The following is an 11614-nucleotide window of genomic DNA, read 5'->3' as shown; positions in this document are numbered from 1 at the left end:
CATAATATTTAAAATTATAAAAAAATTCTAGAGTAAGAAATATTATTTTAATATATAAGTTTTTTAAAACAATACGGGATCAATTTTTTAAATAATTTATTTTGTTGGTATGTACAGTAGTTATAACACGCGAATATTCACACCTTATTTTTATTACTGAGATTGTAATTTAGTACATACGTGAACATACTTTCTATTATTGTGCAATTTTTTTTTTAAATAAGGCGTGCAAAATGGGCTGCACTATTTGCAGGCCATTTAATCTCGACGTGCGTCCTTGTTGTATACATAGAGCTGTGTTATCCCGTGGTGAATGTGGCGTTCAATTGTCAGGTGGTTAGACTGACAATTTTTGGCCTCTTCGGTCGTTGGTTCGAAACCTCACGGCTGCAGTTTTTCTATTAATTTTCACTCCCTCTGACAGGCAGGACCAATTGGTCATAGAGTGAAAACTAAAATGCCGTCTCTCCCACATTGACAGGAGCTTTTCTGTGGAAAAAAATTGAGGTTTTTTTCTAGAAAAAAACAAGACCACACGTCCCTTCTCTTGGTCAGTGGATGACAGCGGGCCCCCACACGCCTTGTCAGCGTTTACTCCGTATACAAATGAGATAAGCACTGTATTTGCACGCAGAAGCCAAGTTTTTGCACCACTTGGATGTATGCCACAAGTTCTAGCACCAAAGTGATCGCTTGCGCCAAGTTCTAGCATCACCCATGTAATTGACTCAATAAAAAAATTATAGATACATTGAAAATGTATCAGTTTACGTGCGTAAATGTGGCTTTGTTACCCTTCTTGATGTTATGTTGAGAACTCCACTGGCCAATGAATGATCCACCAGAGTTTCGGCTCGGATTTCGGCTATGAATTTGTTACCGTATGTAACATCAAAGATTATTCAACTTTCTCTTATATGTGTGTGTATGTAGAAATAACCGAGGGATTGATCGCAAGAGCTCGAAAGAGAACATATTGGTCCGTAATAATCAAGCTTAAGCCATTTGCAGAACCCATGCATGGTCATTTCTTTGGCATGATCTTGTCAACAGACAACAAAAGTTTCAGCCAACAATGACTGAAGTAAGCGCATGAGAGTCTTGATTTGAGAACGTTAGTGGGCAGTGATGAGAATCTCTATATCTTGACTTTTTGACAACTCTTTGTGCTCAAGTTTGTTTAAAAGAAAAACACCAAAAAGAAATCAATAAAGCTATTAAGTAAGATGATCCAAGTATTTGTTTTCATGCAAGATTAAACTTCGAAAAGGAGCATAGAAGTTTTTGCTGAAGCTCTAAGTGGTTTGGTGATCAAAATAAATATTACCTAGTTGAGCATGTGCCACCTTTTACAAATATGATCCATCTTGCTTATAGCTTGTAGAGAAGACAATGATATGCCTCTGAGCAATAATCTGTATCGAGGAGATAGATGGATAACTTTGGTTTATCAACCTTCTTGCTCGAGGACAAGCAAGGTTTAAGCTTGGGGATGTTGATGACTGGATCTTATGCATACTTTTTAGAGCACATTCTAGTGCCAAAATTCCTCATATCATATCCATCTAGCACTTATTCATGTCCCCAATGCATATTTTCTCGGTATTTACTTGTTTTACCAAGTTCATTGCACAATTTTTATTTTTATTTACTTTTTATTAGTTTTCCTTTTTGCGGTCTTTGTAGGTGTGTTGACACGTTCATGGGCTTGGGACATCAAAAGAACCAAGTTGGGGGGGGGGTCAAAACAGAGAAATTCCAGGCACTCGATTAAGGCCCTTTCGACACTTTGATGATTTGACATTTATCAAAGTGTCCAAATTGGAGATACAAGGCCTCTGACGCGTCAGACTTTTGCTACAAATCCAACAAGCCCAAGAACATCAAAATCGGAGTTCATATGAAAAAATGGCGACCAAAATACGAAAGTGCTCCCGAAGTCCGGAGCGCAAGACAACCACCTATACGAGCGTGTATGCTCGTATGGGCGTTCATACGGCCTCCCGATAACTTCATAAATTGATCGAAACTTTCCTGATTTTGCTACGGTTTTGTCCCCGTTTCTACAGAATCCTTAACGACCAAGGCTTTTTTGGGGGTAAGATTTGGTTCCCCTAGAGCCCTTGGATGAAGGTGGAGCCTCTACATCAATGGAGGAGACCCAAGGAGGCCTCCTATAATAAGACCTCCAACCCTAGCCGCCAGAGACATCTATCTCCATCCTCAACAAGTCTCGGCTACAGCCAACGCACCTCCATTGCAGCAACTCCACCATGGAGAGAAGGGCGAAGACAAGGAAGAAGGAAGGGAGGAGGCGCCTCCACGTCCGGCACCTGTCGGAGAGCCGGTTCCCTCTTCATCACCGCCACCATGCCTCTCTCCATCTCCAAGTCCATGTTGGCTTGTAATTCATCCCGAAACTCTATGTACTCCATTACCATGTTTGAGTAATATAATTAGTCTTGGGGGAATATGGTGAACTCTAATTTGCACTACTACCGAATATCTCGCATGATATGATATCATATCTTACATTTTTATGTTAGTAGTTGATACGTCTCCAACGTATCTATAATTTTGATTGTTCCATGCTATATTACATTCTGTTTTGGACATTATTGGGCTTTATTATACACTTTTATATTATTTTTGGGACTAACCTATTAACTGGAGGCCCAACCCAGAATTGCTGTTTTTTTTGCCTATTTTAGGGTTTCGCAGAAAAAGAATATCAAACGGAGTCCAAACGGAATGAAACCTTCGACACGTGATTTTCGGAAAGAACATGATCCAGAGGACTTGGACCCTATGTCAAGACATCAACCAGGAGGCCACGAGGTAGGGGGGCACGCCTACCCCCCTGGGCGCGCCCTCCACCCTCGTGGGCCCCCTGTTGCTCCACCGACGTACTCCTTCCTCCTATATATACCTACTGAAAGGATCGATATGGTTGACTAGAGGGGGGGTGAATAGGCAACTAACAATTTTTAGATTTTCTTTAACAATTTAAACTTTGCATCAAAGTAGGTTGTCTAGATATGCAACTAGGTGAGCAACCTATATGATGCAACAAGGATAGGAACACAAGCAAGCAAGAGATATGAAACAAATAAGCTTGCTCAAATAAAGGCACGAGATAACCAAGAGTGAAGACGGTGGAGACGAGGATGTGTTGCCGAAGTTCCTTCCCTTTGAGAGGAAGTACGTCTCCGTTGGAGCGGTGTGGAGGCACAATGCTCCCCAAGAAGCCACTAGGGCCACCATATTCTCCTCACGCCCTCACACAATGCGAGATGCCGTGATTCCATTATTGGTGCCCTTGAAGGCGGCGACCGAACCTTTACAAACAAGGTTGGGGCTCTCTCCAACTTAATTGGAGGCTCCCAACAAAACCATGAACCTTCACCACAATGGAATATGGCTCTGAGGTGACCTCAACCGTCTAGGGTGCTCAAACACCCAAGAGTAACAAAATCCACACAAGAAAGTATGGGGGAAGCAAATATCCTTTGGTGGAAGTGTAGATCTAGGTCTCCTCCTTCAATCACTAGCAAATCAACAAGTTTGAGTGGCTAGAGAGAGAGATCGGGCAAGAGAGCTTGAGGTGCATTAATGGTGGAGTGAGAGAGATCGAAAGTGAGAGTGGTAGGTGGGAGAAGCTCTCTTAAATACCAACCCTAAAAATCCAGCCGTTGCTGCGTTTTCAGCCCAGCAGCGGTACAACCGGTCCTTGTCCCGGTACAACCGGGACTCACAGTGTAGCTGCAGAACCCTACCAGGCGGTACAACCGGGCCACTAGGCGGTGGCACCAGTTAAGAGAATGACCGGACCAACCGCCCAGCCACCACACAACTACCGCCTCGAAACAGAGACGAGACCGGTACTTGAGCGGTGCAACACCGGAACAACCGCATGGCCCTGAGCTCTTGGACGGTGAAGTTCTGAGCGGAAGAACCGCTCAGACCACCGGTGGTACCGGTCAACGAGGATCGACCGGATCAACCAGGCCACCACCGCCCGAGAACCGCATCAAAACAGAGCCTTGAGTGGTACTTGAGCGGTGCATGGCCAGAACCACCGTCCTAGCCTTTGTTGAGCAAGGTGGTGGTACCACCGCCCGGAGGCAGCGGTACAACCGCTCGGTCAAAGCTGGAGAGCGTCAAGGTCCAGCGGTACAACCGCTCCAGGGAGCGGTACAACCGCTGGGAAGAGCAGAAACAAGAAGGAAAGACAGGGGGAACTCTCTCTCACAACTGAGGAAGACAAAGAAGGGGTGAGGAAAGTGTACGTGAACTGATTCCCCCAGAGCTTCCTAATGAGGATTCCCTCTTGATAGTACGGGTACCCTACGACCAAAGATAATAAAAGCATAGAGGACACGTCTTCGATCTTTTCCTACGAGAGGCAATAGCAATCCGATGTAAGCCTAAGCATCGAGAACCTGAAACATATAGCACACGATTAGACCACAACGGGTTGTCATCATCATCCAAAACATAAAGTAGGGAAATGCCCTTTCAATCTCTCCCTTTTTGGTGGATGATGACAACAACACGATTTGCAAGAGATGAGTCAATGAAATCTAGATGGAACTCCCCCTGAATGTGTGCCCCAATAGGAACTCGCTGTTAGAAAGCATGGGCACATTTTCAGGACTAGACTCCCCCTAGATTTTATAGACTCACCACTCTGATCACAAAGAGGAGAGACAATATAATACTTAGAGTGCAATAATAACGATAATGACCGATGAACGGAAAGGTAAAAGGAGTAGCATAAGTCTCACACACAGCAAGGAACGAAACAAGTCCTCGAACAAAGACCAACACTAAAACACAAGAAAAAGAGAGAAAAGCCCATGCAAATCCCCGAGACCTATAGAACCCTCTCCCCCTTTGGCATCAAAACACTAAAAAGGAAAAGAGCAAAGCTAGCGTCCCAAAGCTCAGGCGTCCTCCTCTGACTCCTCGGTCGCATCTGGATCCTCATCATTAGAGTTGTCATCGTCGTCGTGATCGGATTCTTCCATGGCATTGTCAGCTGCAGCAAATGAGGAGGATGGCTGGGAGGGGCTTCATCATCAGTCCAGGTGCTATGGGTGAAAATCCAACGCTCCTCTAGGGTGATGCTCTTCTCAGAGCCACTCTGAACCGACATGTTGAGGTGCTTCATCATTGCAATTTGGCGACGTCATGCAAGCTTCTCATTGACATGTGCCTCATACATCTTCTTCCGGATGTCAGCCTGGAGACAAAAGGTCTTCTTCACCTTGGCAGTGAGTTTGGCCACCCACGAAGGCTTGGCCCCTGGCTCCAGCTCAAAGTCCTCATCGTCAGAAGTAGCATAGACATCCTCAGGAGCATTTCCAGGGAAGCGAGGCTCGCATGCTTCTTATTTTTAAGGAGCTTGACCTCATGAACAGTGAGGTTGTCTGGAGAAGTGAGGAGCTCTCCAGGACGACGAACAGCCCACACAGAGTTCAGAAAGCACATGACAAACGGGGCATAGATTGGGACTTTACGGTAGATGACCATGTTGTACATCTCATGCCACATCCAATTTGACACATCAAACGTTGCCCCTGTCCCCACCATGGTCTTCATAGCAACCATCAAATCAACCAGATAGCCAAAACAGGAGAGAAGCAACACCCTAGGAGAACCCAACACAAAGAGCAAAGACAGAACGAGAGAAAACAACACGAGAATAACAAGGCAAACTCCAACCTCCCGAAGAGAGGACGGTGGCCGAGGCCACCTATGTTTGAGTCAATTGGTATGGCACCGCGAAGAATTATCCTTGGGTCCATGACCAAAACTCGTCTTTGAAGCACAAGTACCATCAAACATGGCTAATGTGAAAGACTCGATCAATTTATGCATAATGGGGGGAGGGAGAGTTCATTGAGAGAACATCAATCCCCCTATGTTCATGCCTACATCTAAATAAGACAACATGTTGAGTACGGTGGGGTGTGCAAGAGTTCAAGCAACATTGCTCGAATCAATGATATTTAGCTCATGCCTTAACTCGCAAAATCTTGTTTCATCCAAGGGCTTCGTGAAGATATCTGCAAGGTTATCATGAGTGTTGACATAGTTGAGCTCGATCTCTCCTCGCCTAATGTGATCCCGGATGAACTGATACTGGATCTCAATATGCTTCGTCTTGAAGTGTTGCACCGGGTTGAGAGAGATCTTGATGGCACTTTCATTATCACACCAAAGAGGCACTTTGTCACAAATGACACCGTAATCCTTTAAAGTTTGCCTCATCCATAAGAGTTGTGCACAACAACTCCCGGCTGCAACATACTCCGCCTCGGTGGACGAGAGAGACACACAACTTTGCTTTTTGGAAGACCAACTTACCAAGGAGCAACCAAGGAATTGGCACCCTCCGAAAGTGGACTTCCTATCCACTTTGTCTCCCGCACAATCGGAATCCGAGTACCCTACAAGCTTGAAGTTTGATCCTCTTGGATACCATAAGCCAAAGTTTGGGGTATGAGCCAAATATCGAAAGATTCGTTTGACCGCCACATAGTGACTTTCCTTAGGTGCGGCTTGAAACCATGCACAAATTCCCACACTCAACATGATATCTGGTCTAGATGCACAAAGGTAAAGCAAGGAACCAATCATGGAGCGATATACCTTTTGATCCACCTCTTTACCATTGGGATCTAAGTCAAGTTGGCACTTGGTGGCCATTGGAGTGGAAGCCGGCTTGGCGTCACTTAGTTTGAATATCTTAAGCATGTCTTGAGTGTATTTGGATTGATTGATGAAGGTTCCTTCTCTTCTTTGCTTCACTTCAAACCCTAGAAAAAACTTCAACTCTCCCATGGAGGATATCTCGAACTTTGAGGTCATGAGAGCGGCAAATTCCTCATTGAAAGCTTTGTTAGGAGAACCAAAGATAATGTCATCAACATATAATTGGCACACAAACAACTCCCCTTTGACCTTCTTAGTAAAAAGAGTGGGGTCGATTAGCCCAACTTCAAAACCACGATCTTGTAACAACTCGGTAAGGTGGTCATACCATGCACGTGGGGCTTGTTTAAGGCCATAGAGTGCCTTATCGAGTTGATACACATGATCGGGAAGGTAGGGATCCTAGAACCCGGGGGGTTGCTTGACGTAAACCAATTCATTAATAGGACCATTAAGGAAGGCACTCTTCACATCCATTTGTTGTAACTTAAAGTTATGATGAGAAGCATATGCAATCAACATGCGAATGGATTCAAGACGAGCAATGGAAGCAAAGGTTTCACCGTAGTCGATACCCTCGACTTGGGAGTAGCCTTGTGCTACCAAACGAGCCTTGTTGCGAATGATAATCCCATGGGCATCTTGCTTGTTCTTGAATATCCACTTGGTTCCAATGACAATGTGGTTCCCCGTTGGCCTTGGCACCAATCTCCACACTTTGTTGCGCTCGAAGTTGTTGAGTTCTTCATGCATGGCATTGAGCCAATTCGGATCTTCTAGCGCCTCATAGACCTTGTGGGGTTCCACACAAGAGACAAACGCGTGATGCTCACAATAATTTGCTAATTGTCTACGAGTGCTTACCCCCTTTCTTAAGCTTCCAAGCACATTCGTCATGAGATGATCCTTGGTGGAGAGCTTGGATGCAATCTTGGTGGCACGACGCTCTAATTCCTCCTCGGTGGTGAGTTGAGGAGCGGTTACTTGATCATCTTGAGCACCGTCATGAACTTGTTCTTGATCTTGAACTTGCTCGGGGGAGAGAACTTGACCTTGGGCATCACTTGGTGTGTCAACACCGTCTTGAGTATGATCTTGCCCTTGGTCTTGTTCATGATGTTGAGGGCCTTCACTTTGTTCTTCGGAAGCGTGTGGGCCTTGGGTTGGTGATGGCTCCACTTGAGTGGAGCATCGTCCTTCTCCTTCGGCCACAAGGGGTTCCTCAATGGGTAGGATAAAACCAACACCCATTCTTCTTATGGCTTGAGGAGGAATTTCATCACCTACATCAAAAGTGCCACTTTGCTCCACTTGGGAGCCGTTATTCTCATCAAACTCCACGTTACACGTCTCCTCAATAAGTCTCGTGGATTTATTGAGGACACGGTAAGCATGAGAGTTTGTAGCATAACCAACAAATATGCCCTCATAAGCTCTAGCCTCAAATTTAGACAACCGAACACCTTTCTTGAGAATGAAACACTTACACCCGAATACCCGGAAGTACTTGAGGTTGGGCTTGTTACCGGTGAGTATCTCATATGGAGTCTTGTTCAAGCCCTTGCGGAGGTAGAGCCGATTGGATGCATGACACGCGGTGTTGATGGCTTCGGCCCAAAAGTTGTACGAAGACTTGAACTGTGACACTCCAAAGTTTTTATTTGGTTTTTTTTATCAAAACTTTGTGGTTTTGAGGAGAGACCTTTTTAAAAAATTTCTTTTTCAGAAAAACCTTCCTCTTAAAAACCTCCTTTTGCCTTGGCAAAGATTTTATTTCTTTCAAAACTTTCGTGGTTGATCTTTTGCAAACTTCTTCTCTGTTAGTTCCCTCTAAAAATCTAAAAAAAAAATTGGGAGTTTTTAATTTTTTTTTAAGTGAAGCTCTATGAAAATTTGGGTTTTTCTTATCTTTGAAGCCACCCTTGGCTTTGTATTTTTGCCCATGAGATAAAACCCCTCCAAAACCTCCCCTCCCCCTAGTGATCAACCTAAATTCTCTGTCCCAACTAATCCAAACTGGTTTTGGATTTTTATTCTAATTATTTTTTCCTCAATTCAATTCTGAAAATTATTTGGAGCCTGAGGGATTTTCAAAGCAAGTACACTTTTTCATTTGAGTTTTGACCTCAAACCAATTCTCCTGGATTGTCCTTTGAACCCACAACCCAGAACCATCTTGATCCACTCCTCCCCTTTTCAAATTTTTCAAAATGCAGTCTCTGCAAGTTTGGACCAGATTTGCCAAATTTGGTGAAATTCATATCCACACTGCTCCAAAAATTCCACCAAAAATCATGCAGCCTACTTGAGCAAGGAGAAGCCACTCCACCAAAAATCATCTCAAGGAAAAATCACCAGAGGCCAATTTCATTCGGTCGAACACCTGGTGGGCACTGTTACTGTTCAAAGTTCAGAAAATTCAGTTTCAGTGTCATCTTCAGTCCGTCAGTTTTGGTCACGCGGCCACAGTGCCCTTGGCACGTTCCTCGCCGCCTCTTCCTCTTGTCCGAAGCTGCACACGCGTGCGTGGAGCCTTCCTGGCGTCGATAGCATGCTGGCTCGCCCTTGCCGGCGTCTTCTGCGGCGTCGGGACCTCCCGTGGCGGCCGACAGGAGGCACACCACGGCAGAACGCCGTTCCGCGCCGCCCATCGCTCCCTGGCTCTCCGCGTGGCCTCATGCACGCCAGCGCACGCCCGTAGCACAGCCACCGTGGCCGGCAAGCACGGAACGCGCTCTCCGCCGCCGACGGGCCCGCGCCATCACCGTTCCGTCGAGCTCGCCCTTAACACCCAAACCTCGGCCAGTTTAACACCAAAACGGACCCGTTGAACCTTCGTGATGACGCTCAACCCCCTAACCACCCCGACCGAGCACTGCGCCACCGTAATCGCTCGCCGGTGATCCTCGTTCACGGCAACCGCCTCGGACCGCCTATATAAAGGGGTCCCGAGCTCACTCTCGTGCACGCAGCACCCCCACTACTCACCAACACCCCGCCAGGCCACTAGGGGGACCTCGAGGAGGTCTCCTCCCCCAGCTCCGGCCGCCTCGCCCCGCCTCGGCCTCCAGCCCGATTCGTTCTGGTGAGGCCATCTCCGGCGCTCAAACCCCGTTCGTTACCCTCTCTAGCTGCCAGGAGCATAACCCCCTCTTCAATTTAACCTTTGCAGCCCTCTCCGACAAGCCCCTCGACCACCCGAGCCGCCGTCCGCCGGAGCAGAGCTCGCCATCGACGTGGTGCTCGCCGACCGACTCCACCACCATCAACTGACGCGGAAGGGTACCCTGAGCACGGAGGTACTCTCCGATCTCTCTGCCTCGCCGTGGATCGCCGCCGGCGACCACCGCGGCTCTCGGGCGCCGGCGAACTCTGCCGCCCCGTTTGAACATTTGAACCTGACGGGTGGGACCCCACCGTCAGCCTCTCTGCTCTCTCTTTTGAATCGTTTTCTGGAAGCGCCTTCGGGCAGAATGCGTTTTTTCTTCGGGCTGGCGTAGTCGCTACCGAAGCGTTTTCTGTTTTTTAAACTAGCCCCTGGAATTCTTCTGTTTCATTACAGATTAGTCCCTGGACAAAAACCCTTATAACTTTTAATCAGAAAAGTATTTTTGATTGATTCTTTTTTTGTTCTCTTTAAATTTTTGTCTAGTTTTTTATCAGATTTATTTGAAAAATATTTGGTTTACCTTCTGTGCACTCCTTGGTATTTACGTTAGCGCATATATTTTCTTTAAACCGTAGATACCGAAGGAGGTGACGGAGCCGCGAACTCCACCGAGCTAGGCTCCGACTACTCTGAACCAGGCAAGCATGTTTGAACTTTTGATATGATGAGTGTCTTGGCATGTTTTGCGTTTAGTTAGTTTCATGGCATGTTGGTGAGCATACCGATGAACGTTATTTTATGTGATAATAAGGTGAGTAAGTTCAATGATCCATACGTGGATGAACGTGAATATGAATGGCCATGTGTTGGCACGAGGATGGGTACGACGGCAGTGTTGTAGCATGCCAGTCTTACGCCAGACTATGTGACTTCAGTGTCAGACCATATCGGTCCAGTACCTATCATTTCCTTCCTTGTACTACCACATGTTTTCCGCAAGGAATATGGTTTAGTAAGTTGCAAACCGCTTTCATGGTACACACCAAAGAGGAGAGGCCGTGATGATGGTTCCATGGCCCTGGATTAAAGCCAGTCATCCGGTCAGGGGGCATGGGTGTTTCCGGTTGGGACCGAGAGGGGGGGCACCCCTTAGAGCGCGCGTATATAAATTTGATCCCATGCTATTCGAGATTGTGATCTCCCCGTCTCAAAAGTTTTTCTTGGACGATGACTAGGGTGATTCCTAGCATCGAGAGGTAGGATGGGTGTGTACCGGTTAGCTGTGTTTTCTTCCGAAATACCGTAAACGGAACTAGTCCTTCGTGACTACGGAAATCCGTTGGCTGTGGGAAAAATTTTGTACAAACTCTGCAGAGTCATATATTTCCCCAAATCATCTATTCCATGCCCATATTCGTATTATCTTATCCTGATCAAATGTCAGTTTTGATGACAGACTCCGGTGAATCGCATGAGTGCTAAGTCCGGTTAAATGATTACTCCTGTGGATGGACTAACCCGTTTGTTTTCATGAATTGAATGTTTATTATGAGTATTATTTACTTGCAAACAAAAGCCCTTTCCGCGATGTCGCTCAGACGTCCGACTGTGGCAATTCTTTTAAAGCCCTTTATGTGATGTCGCTCAGACGTCCGACTGTGGCATTTCTTTTAAAGCCCTTTCTGCGATGTCGCTCAGACGTCCGACTGTGGCATTTCTTTTAAAAGCCCTTTATGTGATGTCGCTCAGACGTCCGACTGTGGCATTTCTTTTAAAAGCCCTTTA

This window comes from Triticum aestivum, chromosome 3A (assembly GCF_018294505.1).
Source record: "Triticum aestivum cultivar Chinese Spring chromosome 3A, IWGSC CS RefSeq v2.1, whole genome shotgun sequence".
Taxonomy (NCBI): domain Eukaryota; kingdom Viridiplantae; phylum Streptophyta; class Magnoliopsida; order Poales; family Poaceae; genus Triticum; species Triticum aestivum.
Note: the sequence above shows the minus strand (reverse complement) of the source record.